The sequence below is a fragment of the Brachycentrus maculatus genome, unplaced genomic scaffold, assembly GCF_059751285.1.
Source record: "Brachycentrus maculatus isolate JH-2025_06_01 unplaced genomic scaffold, ASM5975128v1 h1tg000220l, whole genome shotgun sequence".
Taxonomy (NCBI): domain Eukaryota; kingdom Metazoa; phylum Arthropoda; class Insecta; order Trichoptera; family Brachycentridae; genus Brachycentrus; species Brachycentrus maculatus.
In genome coordinates, this window is record NW_028280971.1 from 434,306 (window position 1) to 452,615 (window position 18,310).

The 18,310-nt window shown below is 30.5% G+C and overlaps 1 protein-coding gene across 1 annotated transcript in view; it reads right to left on the reverse strand.

The window, feature by feature from the left end:
* Positions 1 to 18,310, reverse strand: part of Arl4 (ADP ribosylation factor-like 4) — a 144,264-nt gene that overhangs the window by 38,487 nt on the left and 87,467 nt on the right. Inside the window, exon 3 of the mRNA XM_088264191.1 lies at positions 14,457 to 14,515. The gene's annotated coding sequence lies outside the window, so the exon portion shown is untranslated. The remainder of the gene's footprint in view (positions 1 to 14,456; positions 14,516 to 18,310) is intronic.

The window sequence follows — 18,310 nt, forward strand, 5'->3', positions numbered from 1 at the left end:
ATTCCGAAAACATGCACAACCGAAAATTGTCGATTTTTGATTTATGACGTTCTTGAAAGGAGTGAGCGATATACTAAGACATTATTTAATAATAAAAAAAGTGAAAAAAACAATACCAGTAGAGAAATGTTTGGGCAGTACATATAGTATGATTCGATATTTATATGAAAAATTTAACTAACTTGATTTTTATTCAAACAAAAAGATCAAAACATAGATTCCTAAAAATATAAGAATATGAAAACGATTATAATAAATTCTTATTATATTTACGTCGCAACAATGTAATTTCTTACTTAAAACACGGCCGGTAGAAATGTTTGTCTTTAATTAGACTCCATTGTGGATCTTCAAAATATATTTGTAAAAATAGTTATTGGCAGAAAACGCAGAAACGAGATATTATTAGACGGGTATTTTTAACTCGCGTGAAAAGAAAAATCACAGAAGAACAAAAGATTTTCCAAGAAGCGTAAGATTTTAAAGAAGGCAGAAGAAAGCAATTCTTTAATGGAGGCTTCTGTAAGTTCTATACAACTCTGTTCTAAGATATTAATTCCGCACAAAAGAAATAGGCTAAAGATGGCGCAGATTTGAGTACAACATGGTGACAAATTTCAATGCAGGCAAATAGAAAATTATAACAATGAGTATGAAAGATGATTTGTATAATTTTACGTTTTAAACAAAGGAGACTTATTAGACTTGAAGTTCTAGTACGGTGGAACCTCTCATAACGAGTGATTCACATAGCGAGGAAAAAAATTGCTCCATTAACGTGCAAACTTTTGTATACCTAACGAGTTACAGAGAAAGGGAAAGTCCCTTTTCACTACACTCACTTGTGATCCGGGACTTTCGCTTAACGAGTAAGATTCTGGAACGAATTATGCTCGTTATGAGAGGTTCCACTGTATATCTAAAAGCGAAAATTACAGAATAGAGACGTTGCAACTAATCTTATGTTGATTTATAACTTTTAAAAGGAATAAAAGAGAGTAACAATATTTTAGAGGCTTTGCAGGTAGGAAAGTATGGATAAGGTAACTCTAGTGAGTGACTTGTTTCTAGGAGAAATCTAGAATCCGCTTGCCAGGCTATGCGGGTATGCACACGATTGCGGCTATGTTGTTGTATCACCAATGTATCACCAACATACTCAAATTTCTTACAATCAACAGTATTAAAAAAACCATAGAAATTTTTATTTTTTTACTAAAATTCATGAGAAGATAAATGACGAGCTTTCAAACATACAAAAAATAACATTTGTAAATAACAAAATTAATTGGATACGTATTTTTTTAATACCAAAATATATTGTTAAGTTAACAATGTGCCTAGTTTTCCCCGAAAATATTTAAATCCCGTAAAAAGAGTAAGAAACATTTTTCTCTACACATGAAGGAAAGGAATGAATTTGAATAAAAACGAATACAAGAATTCGAAATGTATCATCATCCCGGAATTTGATTCCGCGAAAAAGAAATTCAGAATTTAATATTCAGCTAGAAAATATGCGGCGTGATTTTAGCGGAAGAAAGAACGCAAATAATTCTCCGACTAAAATCGGAAGAATGAAAGAAATTAGTTTACTTTCAAATAAAGAATGAAAGAAATTTGTTTACTTTCAAATAAAGAATGGACTCTGTTCGAAATAAGGGCTTTGTCAAATATTCAAATACCGAGTTTAGTTTCAAATAAAGAATGGACTCGATTCGAAATTCGAGCTTTGTCGAATATTCAAATACCGAAGATTATGCCTTTTGAGTATTTTATATTATCAAGGGGACAAAAAATAAGATGAAATATAATGACCCAGGAATATAGGTCATCCATTGTCGTTCATTTATACATTATACAGTATGACGAATGAGGAATGAATATTGGCCATTGAAATAAATTGTAGCTTAATTGGATCAATATTTCCGTTCATGTAGCACTATGGTAGAGATAATGTTCAAACACTTTCATATTAAAATGACTAAAATGATTATGTCGAACTATCGGTTATATAAAATTGGCGTGGTGGAAAAAGAAGAAAGTCTGAACATTTTGGTGGATTGAAATCAAAGGAAATAATTTTGATATCTCAACAAAGATGAAGAATTTGGTTCATATATATATATATATGTATATATATATATATATATATATATATATATATATATATATATATATATATATATATATATATATATATATATATATATATATATATATATATATATATATATATATATATATATATATATATATATATATATATATATATATATATATATATATATATTTGTCCGCCTTCGTAGTGTAATGGTCAGCACGCTCGGCTACCGTTTCGGAGGTCCCGGGTTCGATTCCCAAGGGGGGTAAAAATAAATATAAGTGATTTTTCACTGTAATATTTATTCGATATTACCATGGACTGGTACCTGAAGCGGAGGGCTGATCACCTTTCATTCATAAGTAAAACGATCATGATAACACTGCGTTTATAAGACACAGTGCCCTATGCACCATTGGGGTGCGGATAAGGGTTATTATTATTATTATTATATATATATATAGAACTTCCAAGAATTTGAGTAGTATGGTGGTCAATAATGGGTAGAATTGGTGAATGTTACACGTGTGTAAAGTGATCACTTAAATCAGCCTATGACGGTCGTCAGCCCCGTAAATGTCCAGACTTCCATATTCTTCTTCATATTTGATGAGATGTCAAAAATGATATGAAAAATATGGAAGTCTGGATATTTATAGGTTGGTTAGGTGATCACTTTACACACGTGCAAATTTACCATTCTTTCCATGCTGTGAATAAAAATAACTGCACAAATTATAAGCTACATAACAGAAAATCATGTTTTAGGCGTTTCCTAGTATGTGAAAATAATCCGGGGTTCGGATCTTGCATATAAATAAAAGGGTCTCTGCTAAATAAAAGCTTTTCTCAATCCAACATAGATGGCTGTTCAATATATCTGGGAGTTCCAAAATTTAAGTAATGTAGTTGTCAATCATAGGTAGAATGGTGAATGTTAGGGCACCTTTCGTTGAATTTCATGAATAATGAAGTTAATATAAATGCAGAAAAAAATGGCCACCTAATAATAAGTTACTTTTTTTAAAATATAAAGTTCGAAGAATAAGATTTGCAATAAAGTTTGTTTAAAACATTAAAAGGGCTAAAAAAGACCCGACTCTTATAAATGTATATTATTAACCCATAAGTAAAATGAAGGGGGCATACTTAAATAATAATGACGTCAGATAATATTCCATCGAGAAGGTTAAAAAGGGTTGTATTTAATATCCTTTTAGTGGATCAAAATATAATACTTGGGTTCAAATTACGGCGATCGGCCGGGCAGAGAAGGTGCCAGAGTTCATCAGATCTAATGATGAGATGGATTACTGAACTGAAATAATTAATTGAGTTGGGATTAGAAAAAGCTTAAAGCTCTTGATAAGCTGTATTGATGAACGAATTCAAAAAGTTCTCCTTTTCTTCCAGTATAATTTTATTCAAGTTGAAAAATTCTCTGGTACATTTTCGCAATATAAAATTTCACTTTAAAATATTTTTCATTGAAATGAAATTTTTTAAATATCAAAAGAAATCGATTTCACAGTATCTAGTTGAACTAAACCACAGATTTTTTTAATAATAAAAAAAGCAAGCTCGCCTAATATTAAATTATTTTAGGGGTAAGTAAAATGTTTCAGTAAATTTTGAGAGTTTTGTCCAATGTATTGGAGTAGTGTGGTTGTAAATAATGGGTAGAATTGGTTAATGTTACGCGTGTGTAAAGTTATCACTTAAACCAGCCTATGTAAATGCCCAGACATCCATATTCTTCTTCATCTTTGATGAGATGTCAAAAAATAATATGATAATATTAATTATTTAAAAAAAAAATGTATTATCTGATAAAAGCGCTTTGATGTTTTTTCTCCGTTTTTATCCGTTTTGTCCATTTTGTCCGTTTTTCATTCTCCATTAAATGGTTTTTAACGACTTGGGCCGTTAGGATCGTGGTTCTGGAAATATTTGAGTAAATAATAATTAAAAGCTACGGTACCCGCGCGGTCCGATTGACCCCAATAGCGGAATGGTCGCCTCCGAATGTGGGGAGAACAGTTAGAAAAGATGATTGATGAAATATTATCATTACTGTACGGAGCTACGCTCGTGCTGTGCCACATGTTACGTGTGGAGAGAATGCGTAAAAGCCATTTACGTAACAATTACATTCGTGAGTAGGCACGCCAAAGAATTCCGTAAACGATGGTTTTAATTTATTGTTTGTTAAAGTTTTGTAATACATATTTTTCTTCGTATTTTATCATGGAAATATTAAATTATAGGTTTTCCGTTTATCCCGTAAAAAAGCATAATTTCTATGCAATCATTACTGCGTGGTATTGAAATTTCGCGTGCAAAGTTGAGACCAATTTTGAGTAGAGATATTCATAGATAATAAACAGATCGACTGTATTTTTGTTGTTCATTATTTTTATGTTGAAAGTGGGCTAAAATGGAGCTTTTTACTGAAAACTGTATGTGACAGAATGATTCTTTATGATATTAGATTTAAAGGTTTTTTTACTAGTGTATTTTTTATTGTTAATTGTTTATGTATAAGTTGAGAAAAAGTAATGCTAAAATACATTTTATGCTAAAAAAAAGTGGTTTATAATTTTTAGGGTGATTTTAGTTGTTGTTTTTGTTTGTTTTCAAAAATGACATCTGAATATTAAAACCTTAAAGTGAAAAGACACTTATAGACGTATAATATAAATCTCAGAGACGAATCAATTTATGGGAAGGGAGTATGTCATCGTCTGTCATTCTGTTTGCCTGTCATCGGCTAGTTTAGTGATCGATTTACACACTTCTGAAAAGTTCACCGTCCAGCCGATGTTTTAACGATTATTACACTTGAATTTTGTAACTAGTGAATATTTTATAATATACCTGATTCAGGTGCAAAGCGCAAAATTTATCAAAATATTGCGAAGTATTGTTGCAATTATTTACGGATTATTAATATGAAAATGTCTACATTTATTTTGAAAAAATCTCATTTTCTTTGTGACCAGTTTAAAAATACATAATATAAATATTTTGAATATATTTTAATCTTCGCAAAAACACAAATACGGGATAATGATTTTAAAAAGCTTTGGACATATTCGCAATATTGTTAATGTACTTATACTCTGGCTAATTCTCTCCCGAGTACGTATTTATTACATAATTTGAGTTTCATTGAAACACAAAGGACCGAGACGGGAAATTCGTATATTGTCTTGATGATCCCTTTAGTCGAACATACTATTATATAAGTACAAGGATCTCCTCTAATGATCTCGCAAACTCCCCCAGACGTCTCTTACAGATTCATCTTCGAGGACAAACGATCTTCTCCTGTTCAAACGGAGACTGGAGAATCTGCTGAGATAATTACATTTATACTCATGTTACATAACAAAGTACCACATTTTCGTAAGTATTTTAGTTATACAAGTAAAATCTTAATATATAGGAAATAAGAAGGATGTTCAACGCCACCTATAATTTAATCACACGCATGGTAAAAAATAAAAACTCTATTTTTCCAGCAAAACTTCTGTAAAATGTAATATATAAAAATAATATGAACTACTTACCTACATATTATGATGATGTAACATCAGCATACGTTGCTTTGAAGAAATATGTTATAAAAAACGGTAAACATTTAAAAAAAATCTAATATAAGTTGAAAAAAAGGGTTAAAAATGCAATACAATGTAAATGATCGCTATTCTTTAAAATCAGTGATTTAAGGAGAAGAAGAAAGCGAATGACGAGTGCGATTTAAATATAAATGGCACAAGAAGCTTTGTATAGATCAGTGATTCCATACGTAGGGGATCGAAGTTTTTTTGGGGCACAATAAAATTTAAATTGACGTTAAAAAAATAGGGGGCGATTTTATACATTTTGATCAAACAATAAAATATAGAGAAAAATTAAATAGAGTTTTTTATGGTTGGTAATCTCTGGTGTAGAGCACAAATAAACGATTTTTTAACATAATTTATTTTCTCAAAAACATTCATGTTTTTTATCCAATATTTTAAACAGAAAACGAAAATATTTTATTCCCAACGTTTTCTGTTTCGATACAAATCACACAGAGTGCTCATTTATAATGAATGTATTGTATTTCGTATTCCGTTTCTTCGTCTGAGCGTCATTAGAGTATAAATAAATATTAATGTACACAAAAGATGTGGGTTTAATACTCTGATTTTCTGACTTAACCATTCAAGCATTAAATAATGGAAAATTAAGATAAACAAAACTTTGACGATATATTAATTGGTTTTGGAAATAGATGAGTTTGGGAATATTCCCTGAATTGTGGCTCGATTCTGCTCCGCTATTTTACCGGGTAGAAAACTTGCAAGGGGCATTGCGCAATCTGGAGAGTATAATACACTTTAGTAGGAAAGATGTAGAACTAGGACGGTGATTCCAAAAGCAAGTTAACGGTTAAAGTACGTAGTGTAGATAACTTTAACTTTACTTCTATTCGTTAAAAAATATATTCGTATTTTTTTATTTGGTAACTAGAACTTCCTATAGATAACTGATATATTAGAAAAAAATGGCAAATCTGTTAGAAATAAGAGCTTAGAATTAAGGTTAAAAGTTCAAAGCTACGTAGTTAATGCGTTATCTAGACACTGTAATCGACTACCAGAGAGTGACATACAATAAATTTATTCGAAAAAAAAATTGATACATTCTTTTAAAATGAAAATTGTATTATAAGTAATATATATATATATATTAAAGTTTTTATTGTTAGGATAAAACTATAGAATTTTTAGCAACTGAGCAGGTAAATCATGTTAATATTACAAGAATATGAAAAATTACTGAAAATATATAGAATCTAGTGATTTACTTCACCAAAACTTATTAAAATTCGTATAAAAGACTTAGTTAAGAAGATATAGCACTTTTAGGTGGTCTATTACAATGGATAGATAAGGCGTTAACTACGGAGAGAAGATAACTTAATCTTAACTTTGGATAACTCTATTTTATTTCTAACGACTTTGGTATTGTGAAATCGGCTGTCAATTCGTATTATATAAGTTATTGAATATCACTATAATTTTTTTAACGAAAATAAATAATGTTGAAGATATCTTCATCAGGTAGTAAACGCGTTAACTTTCCTTTACAATCGAAGCGCTGGTCATAAATTTCCTACAGAAATGTACGAGTATACTGGATATCATATTGTTAGTAAGGTATGCGAATACACACAACACTAGAAATTCCATTAAAACAGAGAACATCTGGTGAAAAGCGCACAGTACACGCTTGATGACGTAGTTACGGAGAATAACGCTAAGTGGAGCGGAATCATTTTGCGAATGCAGTAGAAACATAGGAAAACAGTGGAGAATGAACGACACAAAACACGAACAAAAAAGTTATGTTTTCATCTACGGATGCTGTGCGTCTGTCTGACCTCGTATACTTTAATCAAAAGAAATTATGGCATGCGCCAGACATTCAGACGGAAAAAAAAGAATAACTAAAATGATTAGTGAGAGGACTCGTGGCTATATGGTGCATACCTACATAATAATAATATTTGGCTAATTTATATATCGCCATTTTTACCAAATATAATCTCGAGGGCGCTTTATATTATTCTTATTTACTTTATCTTATGTTTTATACTATGAACGAATTCAATGCTAATCTGAATGTAATTATGAATTGCACTTTTTTCATCATTAGTACATATTAATAATAATAATAAAACCCTTATCCGCACCCAAACGGTGCATAGGGCACTGCGTCATATAACGCAGTGTTAATTTGATCATTTTTACACATGAAGGAAAGGTGATCAGCCCTCCGCTTCAGGTACCAGTCCAGGGTAATATTGAATAAATATTACAGTGGAAAATCACTTATATTTATTTGAACCCCCCTGGGAATCGAACCCGGGACCTACAGAACGGTAGCCGAGCGTGCTGACCATTACACTACGGAGGCAGACGTATTAGTACATACATATTATTAAGTTAAAATGCAAGTTCACATCTTTTATCACACGTATCTTTAAAACAGAGGGCAAATGAATTTTCGCCCGTTGAAATGTGTGACTGTCTACCTGGAATTTTTTTACAGAACGAAAAAGGGCTAAGTGTACAGTTTATATATTATACAAACGAAATAAATTTTATTATATATTTTCAATATTTTTTTTTGGCATTTAATTTGTGGTTAGTCATTTAAAGAAATACTAGTAATGTTAGTTTACACCACTCACCTAGTATTGAGTGGTTACATGATCTAACAATTCAACATTTTTGTAAAAAAATAAACTAAGAAAAAATATTTCGTTTATTTTCAATACAACAATTTAATCAACGTAAGAATTTAGAAAACAGAGTATGTATGACAAAATCACATGACAGGAAAAAATCACTGTTAGCGTCACGGGACTTTGAAAATTTATACCACGATTGACATGGATAAATTTTATTTTACGATTATCATAACAACTTATTGTCTAACAAGATATCACAGAGGCTTCTAGAAAATAGCTGAATATTTTAGTAAAATCGTACAATCAAATAATGAAGAATTAATAATATTTCAATACTGTTCAGATGTTAAGTAAATAGCAATTTGAATAGTTTCAATAGCGATTAAAGTATAAACAACAATTATTCTGATCTTATCGAGAACAATACGCGTATTTAAAGTACAGTCCAAATTAAGATAAATGTGGGTAGAAACTAAATACCCTAAAAGTGGATTTAGTTGGCAGAGTCCAGTTTATTAAACAACACTGGTTGAAATAGAAGAGATAAATTTTCCAAGTCATTATTCCCAAGAGAGTTATAAGAGGCATCTTAGAATCTGAATTGTGTTTATAAATTATCCCATTGAATAATAAAATAGGGGTTTCTCTCTTTGTTCTTGATTTTGAAAGGGTTGAAAAACTGTAAAAATAATTTATAAAAAAAATATTACTTATAAACAGCGATCCGGCAAAATAAATATTTTAAACGTAATATTTATTAAATATCAACTGAATTGGTTGATTCTATCAAGAAAACATCGCATCAACACGATGCAGTGCTCTATTCACCACTGGATGCGGATAAGGCTGAGAATAAAAATAATTTGATTCAATTAGTTTTAATTTGTACCAGAAGATGAAAACAATTGTCGTTTTCGAAACTAGTCGTAAATAAAAATAAAACTCAATTCAGTGGATTATTCAAGTGTTTAATTTATTTAAAAGAATTTGATTCAATCAAATAAAATAAAAACTACTTACTAGTTAAATTTGTATACTTGAGATTTGTATAATTGAGATACTTTGTTAAATTTGTACTGACATTTTTTGCTGGATCTTTTTTTTATATAATAAAATAACAACTACATTTTTAATTCCACATTTACTTTATTTGACCACTGACCCGATTTCATCGTTACCCACATCATTAGACCAGTTTGGTAATGTCGGTAACGACGTAACCCGGTCATTGGTCAAATAAAATAAATGCGGAAAAATCAATATAAATACTTAGTTATTATTATTTTATTATTTTTATTTAAAATCTAAAGGTGAATAGTAAAACATTACATGGTTACATTAAATAGTTTTAAATTTTACATTAAATTGTAAGATTTACGTGAAAATAGTTTTAGACGTAGTTGTAGATGAAAACATCTGTAGTTTTCGAAACTAGTCGTGAGTAATTATATAAAACTCATTAAGTGCTATTTTACAAGTGTTTTTTTTTAAATAAATAATCAACATATCATTCCGCAAAATTAATGCTGAATCAATAAATAATGTTATTTTATTATACTACATAGGAGAAACGTTGAAAAAGCACAGTAAAACAAATCTACAACGGCAACGAAAACTAAAACAATAATTTGAACAAAGCTCTCTTTGTCCGTAGAGTAAATTAGACGGGGGACTGCGTGTAAAAGAGGCCTTTAATACTGCCTCTCCATGCATAGTTAATAAATAATTTAGTGCGGGGCAATATGGGTCACGGGAATACAAGTGCCGTCGGCCTCCCATACTCGCGCACTCGCGCACACGCTCGGTATCAATCGGATTACATTAATAAAGGCGCGTGCACACTCCTCTGGGACAGGCTGGGTGTGCGAATTCGGAAAATATTCGCCACGGTGATTTATTGGCCCGTGTGAACGTGCACTATGTGTCGTGTGAATCCCCGAGCGATTTAAAACTGCATTTCGGGAGATTATTTTCCCTTGTATTTGTGTAATAATTAAATAAAGCCAAAAATAGTTTGCGATATGTTTTTATTCAACAGTTTTTATTGTTGTAACTTTTGTTATAAATTTCAACCTTAATTTTAAAAGTGTTGAATTTGTAAATTATTTATTCACACTTTATGGTAACGCACGTACAACTACAAGACCCAAAATACGGAATCACATCAAACAAAATCTTACTCATCCTCTTCTGGTCAAAAGAACTTTGATTATTATAAAATAAAGTTGTACGATCTGCTTCCATTATCCATAAAGTCATTAAAACTAAATATAAAAGATATAAAATATATAAAATAGATTGTTCAGCTATATCGGATTGTTTAAATAAATCTCTTCCGTGTTTTCAAAATTCCAACACATCCAAATTTTGAGTAGTGTGGATGTCAATCATGGGTAGAATGATGAATATTACACGTGTGTAAAGTGATCATTAACCAGAATATGATAGGTCGTAAGCCCTGTAAATGCCTAGACTTCAATATTACATTCTCCATCTATGTTGAGATGTCAAAAATGTACGAATGATGACTGATCAATGATAAACCACTTACCTTTCAATAACTCTTTTCAAGACCATATATTTGTTTCAATGAATTTTTTTTCATTACAAAAACGAAGTTTTTAGAAAAATTTACGTCAAATGTTATCAGGGTTTAAAGGAAGTCAAATTCCTACTTAACGTATGTAGAGCCTTAAAAATCAAGTTAACATCGATTTCGTTGATCTTATGCAGTATTCTGTGTACTATTACGAGCAGATAAGGTTCAGAAGAAGAATAACGTAAGTATAAATGAATTTATACATGAAAATAAAATTTACGAAGTTGCTATGATTTGAAAAATTGCTGAGATTATCATTATAAAAGCTATTTTTTGGAGTTTTTTTTGTGGAAATTACATTTTTTTGCATACTTTGAATTCGACTTTATTCGTACTGTATTTAAAATACGCGTATTGTTTTCGATAAGATCAGAATTATTGTTGTTTATAATGTAATCGTTATTGAAACTATTTAAATAGCTATTTACTTAATATCTTAACAGTATTGAAATATTATTAATACTTACAACATTTTGAGTGTGTCCAAATACTTGTTCACAAAATCTGGATTATCTCCAATTACAGGAGTTATTTTCATATTATTTTTTGACATCTTATCAAAGATGTAGAAGAATATGGAAGTCTGGGCATTTACGGGGCTGACGACCGTCATAGGCTGGTTTAAGTGATCACTTTACACACGTGTAACATTCACCAATTCTACCCATTATTGACAACCACACTACTCAAATTCTTGGAAGTTCTATATATATGAACCAATTTAGAAACATTGTTCTTGAATCACTAGAACTTCACAAGAGACATCTATTGGTGAGATGTAAAGAAGCTTTTTTACTAAGCAGAAACTCTTATTTTAGTATGTGAGGTCCAAATCCTGGATTTCAACTATACACATGAGAAACTTTAGAAAATACCATTTTCATTTTAATTATTTAAGCTTATAATTTGACCAGATAATTTATTTAGACCATTTATTAATACTTCATCATTTGATTGTAAACATCGATTTCATTGATCTTATGTGGTATATATATAAGGTTCAGAAGAAGAATAACGTAAATTTAAATGAATTTATACATAAAAATAAAAGTTACGAAGTTGGTATGATTTACTGCTTTAGTCTCTGATCGAATAAACTACGAATATTGCGGTTTGTTTACGTCCTGAAAAATGCCGCCCGGCAAACCTAGTATGAAGATTCAGGCTATTACGATAGTGTAGTTTGGGTGAAAGCCGAAGTTTTATAGGTTTATTCGTATATTGTGACTATTTATCATACGCTTTCTTTCCGGCATTCATATTTATGGCTGTGTGTGGTTGTATTTTTCGCGAGTTGTAAAAATAAAAAATATTTTCTCTCGAGTTTTTAGCGGCATTGCATCCGCCGGTTTCATAACTCGTGTGGTATTCACACACTTTACTGTTCGAGCGATTTTATTTTCATATCATTATAGAGTACTTTATTTTCAGCTCGGGAAGAATCGAATGCTGAAAAGCAATGGAAATCGAAATTGCTCACGATCCAAGTTTTATACTTAGGTAATAAAAAAAATACTGAGACAATCATTATAAAAGCTATTTTTGTGAAAATTACATTTTTTTATATACTTTGAATTCGACTTTTGTAATTTTAATGAATTTTAAAGAATGAATAAGTATATAAAACTAAAACGATACACACTTACTATGTTTGTTCCCTTCAAGTACTTACTGTTTTCGAGAAAATAATAACAATCGAACGAAGAGTCCTTATGTCATTATTTTACAGATAATTAATTCTATGCGAAATTTCAATGTCAACGCAATCAATATTTTCAGGTTATAACGTCATTTTATATAATCATTCAAAAATTTAGATAATCATTGCGTTTGTGTTTGGTACCTATGTGTTAACCACTACACTACGGAGCCCGAAGTTTTTCCTCAGTTGATGATATGACAGAAAAACAACAATTTAATTCAATTTCTAAGAAAATGTAATATTCAAAGTTACCGACGTTTTCGGAATTGAAACGAGAATTCGTGATGAACAAAAAAAATATTTCAGAGACGAAGGGTAGGAATTATTTAGGGTCGAGGTAGAAAATTCGAAAAGTTTAAAACTTAGTGTACACTTTAAGGACGTGACTTCGTACCGCACAGTGGTGGAATATAGAATCAATATATATATAATAATAAAAAAAAACATAAATGGAATATTTCGAGATGTAAAAACATCATTTTGGGGTCATTTAAAGATTAATATTATATGGTAAAATTTTTGTTCAACGTATGAGGAGCTGATGAGAGTTTCGCATAATAGACTGGAATGGCGAAGGAGGTATCATTTGTTGCTGTAGACAAGTCCACAGGATTGAGACCATAGAAGGAAGATCGTTAAATGTTACACCATTTTATGATTAAATGATCATATAAGTTTTTTTATGTATTTTCTTCAAACACGATTTAATAAGTCTCAATCAAAATTCTTTACAAATATTTATAGAAGTCTAGAAGTCAGTAATCATACATAGGATGACGAATTGAAATACACATTTTTGTAGTTGTTTTATCAATAGATTGACATTTGATTACATACATTAAAAAATTCCATGATATAAAATACATAAACAATAATTTGCTGTTCAAAAACATTTCAGTATCGGAATGTTTCGACGTGAGTTGTTTTACATTTGTAGGAAAAAGTTGACATTTTTATCTAAAAAAATAACAGCAATAATAAGAATGCCATGATAAGAATAAACAGAAATTGTGTAATTAGACTATCTTTTAAAAAATCATTTTCCATCACTGTGCAGCTGGGGTTAATGTAAAGAAAAATTAAACAGAATCCGGAATCGTCTCTTAGGACCGACAAGGATTTACGTTTTCATTAGATAAACAAAATAAACGGAGATCAAGGATTTAAGGACCAAAGGAAATGAACTGAGAATTAAAGGAAATTGGCTAACCCATTATTAAACAGGTTCGTCGGATTTCGGGAACTTGCAATTGACTTCTAGTGAATATAAAAATGTTTACAAATTAAATAGAATTCTGTAAAAATGTATAAAAAAATCAGATTGATAATAATTGATTATTAGATTAAAACCAATATTTTTAGCTTTTCCACTTTTTTATTTGACCAGCGACCGGGTTTCGTCGTTACCGACATCATCAGACTGGACCAGTCTGATGATGTCGGTAACGACGAAACCCGGTCGCTGGTCAAATAAAAAAGTGGAAAAGCTAAAAATATTGGTTTTAATCTAATAATAAATTAAAAATGCAATTCCATCACGAAGTGTCAGTGGATAATATAAATCTATTAAAAAGATTGATAATAAGTTATATTTTTATATACATCTTGTATAAATCTATTATTTTATTTTATTTTATTTACTATACTAACATTCGTAAAGGTATCTTTTGTATATAATAAACATTGCTCTTTAAGTATATAAACCAATGAACACTGAAAAGTCTTTCGCATGGTTATGTTCTTACTCTTATTACATATAGCTTTAATTTAGAAAATAATTTATAAGCAATGGCTTCCTTACCTAATTTTTATTTGCTCCTCTTCCGAAATATTTGGTTTCCTTATCCAGTGAAAGATATCCTGAAAAAAGAAAGATATACGTTAATTTTCAATATTTTATTAAATTTGAATCAAAACCCCTTAAAATCAATGCTTAACATAACACACACACATATCATATTTTTACGAAACAAATTATGTAAAAATATGCAAATAAAAATATTAGCAACACAATTGACCATTTAAAAGCGTGATTAATTACTTGAGTGTACAACATTTTGAGTGTGTCCAAATACTTGTTCACAAAATCTGGATTATCTCCAATTACAGGAGTTATTTTCATATTATTTTTTGACATTTCATTAAAGATGTAGAAGAATATGGAAGTCTGGGCATTCACGGGGCTGACGACCGTCATAGGGTGAATTTGAGTAGTGTGGTTGTCAACAATGGGTAGAATTGGTGAATGTTACACGTGCGTAAAGTGATCACTTAATCCAGCCTATGAAAATGTCAGCCCCGTAAATGCCCAGACTTCCATATTCCAGACGTCAAAAAAAAATAGAGTATAGTTAATTCTTCAAAACTTTTAAACGAAAGTAAATATTGCCATAATCGAAAAAATAGTTTCGGATCTACGTAATCCGATTGTTAAAAAGACGTAATAATTTGTATCAAATAAGACACGCAGATGTCCAACACGCAAAATAATAAAAAATGGTACTATTGTATTTCACGGAATTCTTACTGCTTCATCTAATTTTTCCACCAATTACTATTCGTGCGTTTAGACGTAAAAGAAAAATTGGTGTATTTTTTTCTATTAGGCCAGAGCAAAACTGCAGATACTGCGAGAAAATTATGAATTAATGATCGGGCAAGGAGATTATTCCCCAAAGTAGGGGTGAGTTTAGCGGGGGAAATCCGTGATATATGGTCGTATTAGTATAAACGAGAAATTTGTAGAATAATGGTATGGATAAAGGAAATATATGAAATAGGGCAAATAGGGGAATAAGACAATATCAGCATTAAACGGAAGCACGTAATAATACATAAAGGCGTTCGAAACAAATACTTATTGCAATTTAATTAGTTTTCCTCTATTTCCTTACTCATATAGCAGTAATGTACTATAATAATTTATTCATATTTTTTAGACGATTCTTCATACATAATTGCAAACGGTACTAAATAAAACTATGTTGACAATATATTGAGTGTGTCAAAATGTTTGTTCGCCAATCTGGCTTTTTAGTTTTTTTTTTATAGTGGAAATGGAGTATCGACGATAAATAGAAACAATAAACAAATAAAAAAAAAGTTTACCTAAATTATAAATAACAATCTAACCGTTGATAAAACGAGCTAAATAAATTATTTAAAATAAATCTTTCACAAATGTTTTATTTTATGTGGGCAATATAATATTTGACAAGAAATAGAAACACGATACAAACAAATAAAAAATATATTCAAATTTTACACAAATTCTTAACAAAAATTTAACGAGGTATTTTAATACATTTTTTAAATAAATTATTTGATAATAAAATGTAGCATAAATTATTATCGTCAAGAAATAGAAATAGGGAACAAATGAATAATAAAAAAAAATATAAGAAAAGTTTTATTATTAGCTTAATGAAATTATTAGCTTATTTAAATGCGTTCTGTTGTGAATATTATTGATTTTTTACTCATGTCCATTATTATTTTATCGTTTTTTACTCGTGAATATTATCGATTTTTTCATACAAACGTGACAAAAATAAAGACAAAGCGTTTTCTCAAACTGATATTCTCCTTGTAGGCAAGTAACAGCATGACCACGTCAATTCTGAAAAACTACTATGATTACGTCATCTTCATTCTGAAGTCGGATAATATGGCTTTTGATTTGATCCGCCTCAAACACGGGAGTAGTAAAAGCACCGACGTTTGCAAATAAAAAAGGCAAGTCGAAGCGAGTGGGAAGCTCAGGCCTCGGAAGGCGATGAAGATTCAGGGTGCTATAAATTTTGTATCAATCTTCCTTTCTGTGGATATTGATGGCACATGAGAGGCATCCCATCACAACCCCTTAGGAAATGCCAAGAGGGAGACTTGCCATATCAATCAAGGCGGTACTAAAGAATAAAAAAAAATCTTCGACATGTGCGATCGGCAACCCGTGACGAGAAAAATAAAATGTTAATAAATGTTATGTATTGCACTCAAATATAGTGGTACTCTTAGTTTGAGAGACAAAACCTGTGACTTTTGTTGATTACAGTAACGTAGTTTTTAAGCTGTCCTAGTCAAGAACCTAAACGTGGGCTTTTACACTACAATTTCGGGACATTCGTGTATTTTACGACAGATATCCAATTTGTAGAGAGTATCGAGGCAACACGTGTAAAGAATATCATGACATCTAGCACGTTTCTTAAATTTTAACCAATGTATTACGTTCGTATTTTATAAAAAGTTCTAAAAAAAAAAATGCACTTATTTACAAAAAAATATAAACGTTTTTGGTAAAGTGTGAGTTTTTTACCGTCGTACATTTTACCCTGTAGTGAGTCCTGTATTAAGGTACATTGAAACAAGTCCAGCGGTCTAGGGTTAAAACAATAATAAAAAAATAAAAATTAACACAAATGATGCAAAATGTAAGAAATCAAAGACATATAATTCTGTTCACCTTTTTTTAAAACGACAGAGATCGTAGCTTTGATATAAAATTGTGTATTAAGAAAACAAGTATAAATAAATGTTTAAATAAACTTTCTCTGTTTTAGATAAAATTCATCAGAGCCTTTTTGGAAGACGGAAGGGGGCCGTCAATTCCTGTTTGTTTGTTTTGAAATTTACTGTAGAGAATATTCAATTTCTCGGCAACTTGTTGTCCACCCCTAGATCCCTCGGCGAGCACTTACCTCCCTTCCGGAACTTTCCAGACGCTCTACAACTCGGGAATGTAGAACGCCCTGAAAATCTAGAATGTTCAGGAATGCTACAGAGGCGAGAAGGTCTTCCCTGAATGTTTTCTTTTCGCCTGACCCATATAAAGATTAGGGTCCAGCGTGCAAGGGACGATTTAGTCACAAGATTAAATTTGTTTACGCTGTGTCGAAAATAGAAAGCTTTCTCTCGGTGTCAACTTTGGTGGGATAACAAACGATGTTTGGGGAATGAATACATAATTTTGTAGCCGAGAAGAATACCGGTTTAAGTCTAAAACGATTAAAAATATAGGATAACTCGGTTAAAGAAATTGTATAATAATTATGAGAAGAGGTAGTACACAGCGTACCTACATCATTGAGTTTATATGACATGATGATGATAAAACATAAATAAATAATTTGCTTTTCCAAAATACATCACAATTTTTGTCTATGTTTCCATTAAACAAACCCACTTCTCTAGTTATTACCCCACTCATCTCTATATATTTTTTATTTAATTTAATAAAGTTACTTTTTTTTTATTTAATACAATTTCTATACATTTCTACTTAATAACATCTGACAATTTTAGTTGTGCTGAGCTTCTCCAAAAAAAGACACTGAGCTTTTGTGCTTGGAGAGCGACATTCTTCTTTTTTGTTGTTGATAGTATCATGTTATAAAATATACTTGAATATTTTTTTGCTCGTAAGTTTTTGTTGTCACATGTAAATAAAAACATCTGTAGGTTTCGAAACTAGTCGTGTGTAATGAAATAAAACTCAATAAGCGGTATTATCAATAAGTGTTTAATTTTTAGAATGACCAAAACCCGACTCATGCGATAGCTGTGTCGCTTGACACAGTTATGTATTTGCATAATATATTCCGTTCGTACTAAGCTCCACACGCCCAAAGTGCAAATGTACCCCGACGGAACACT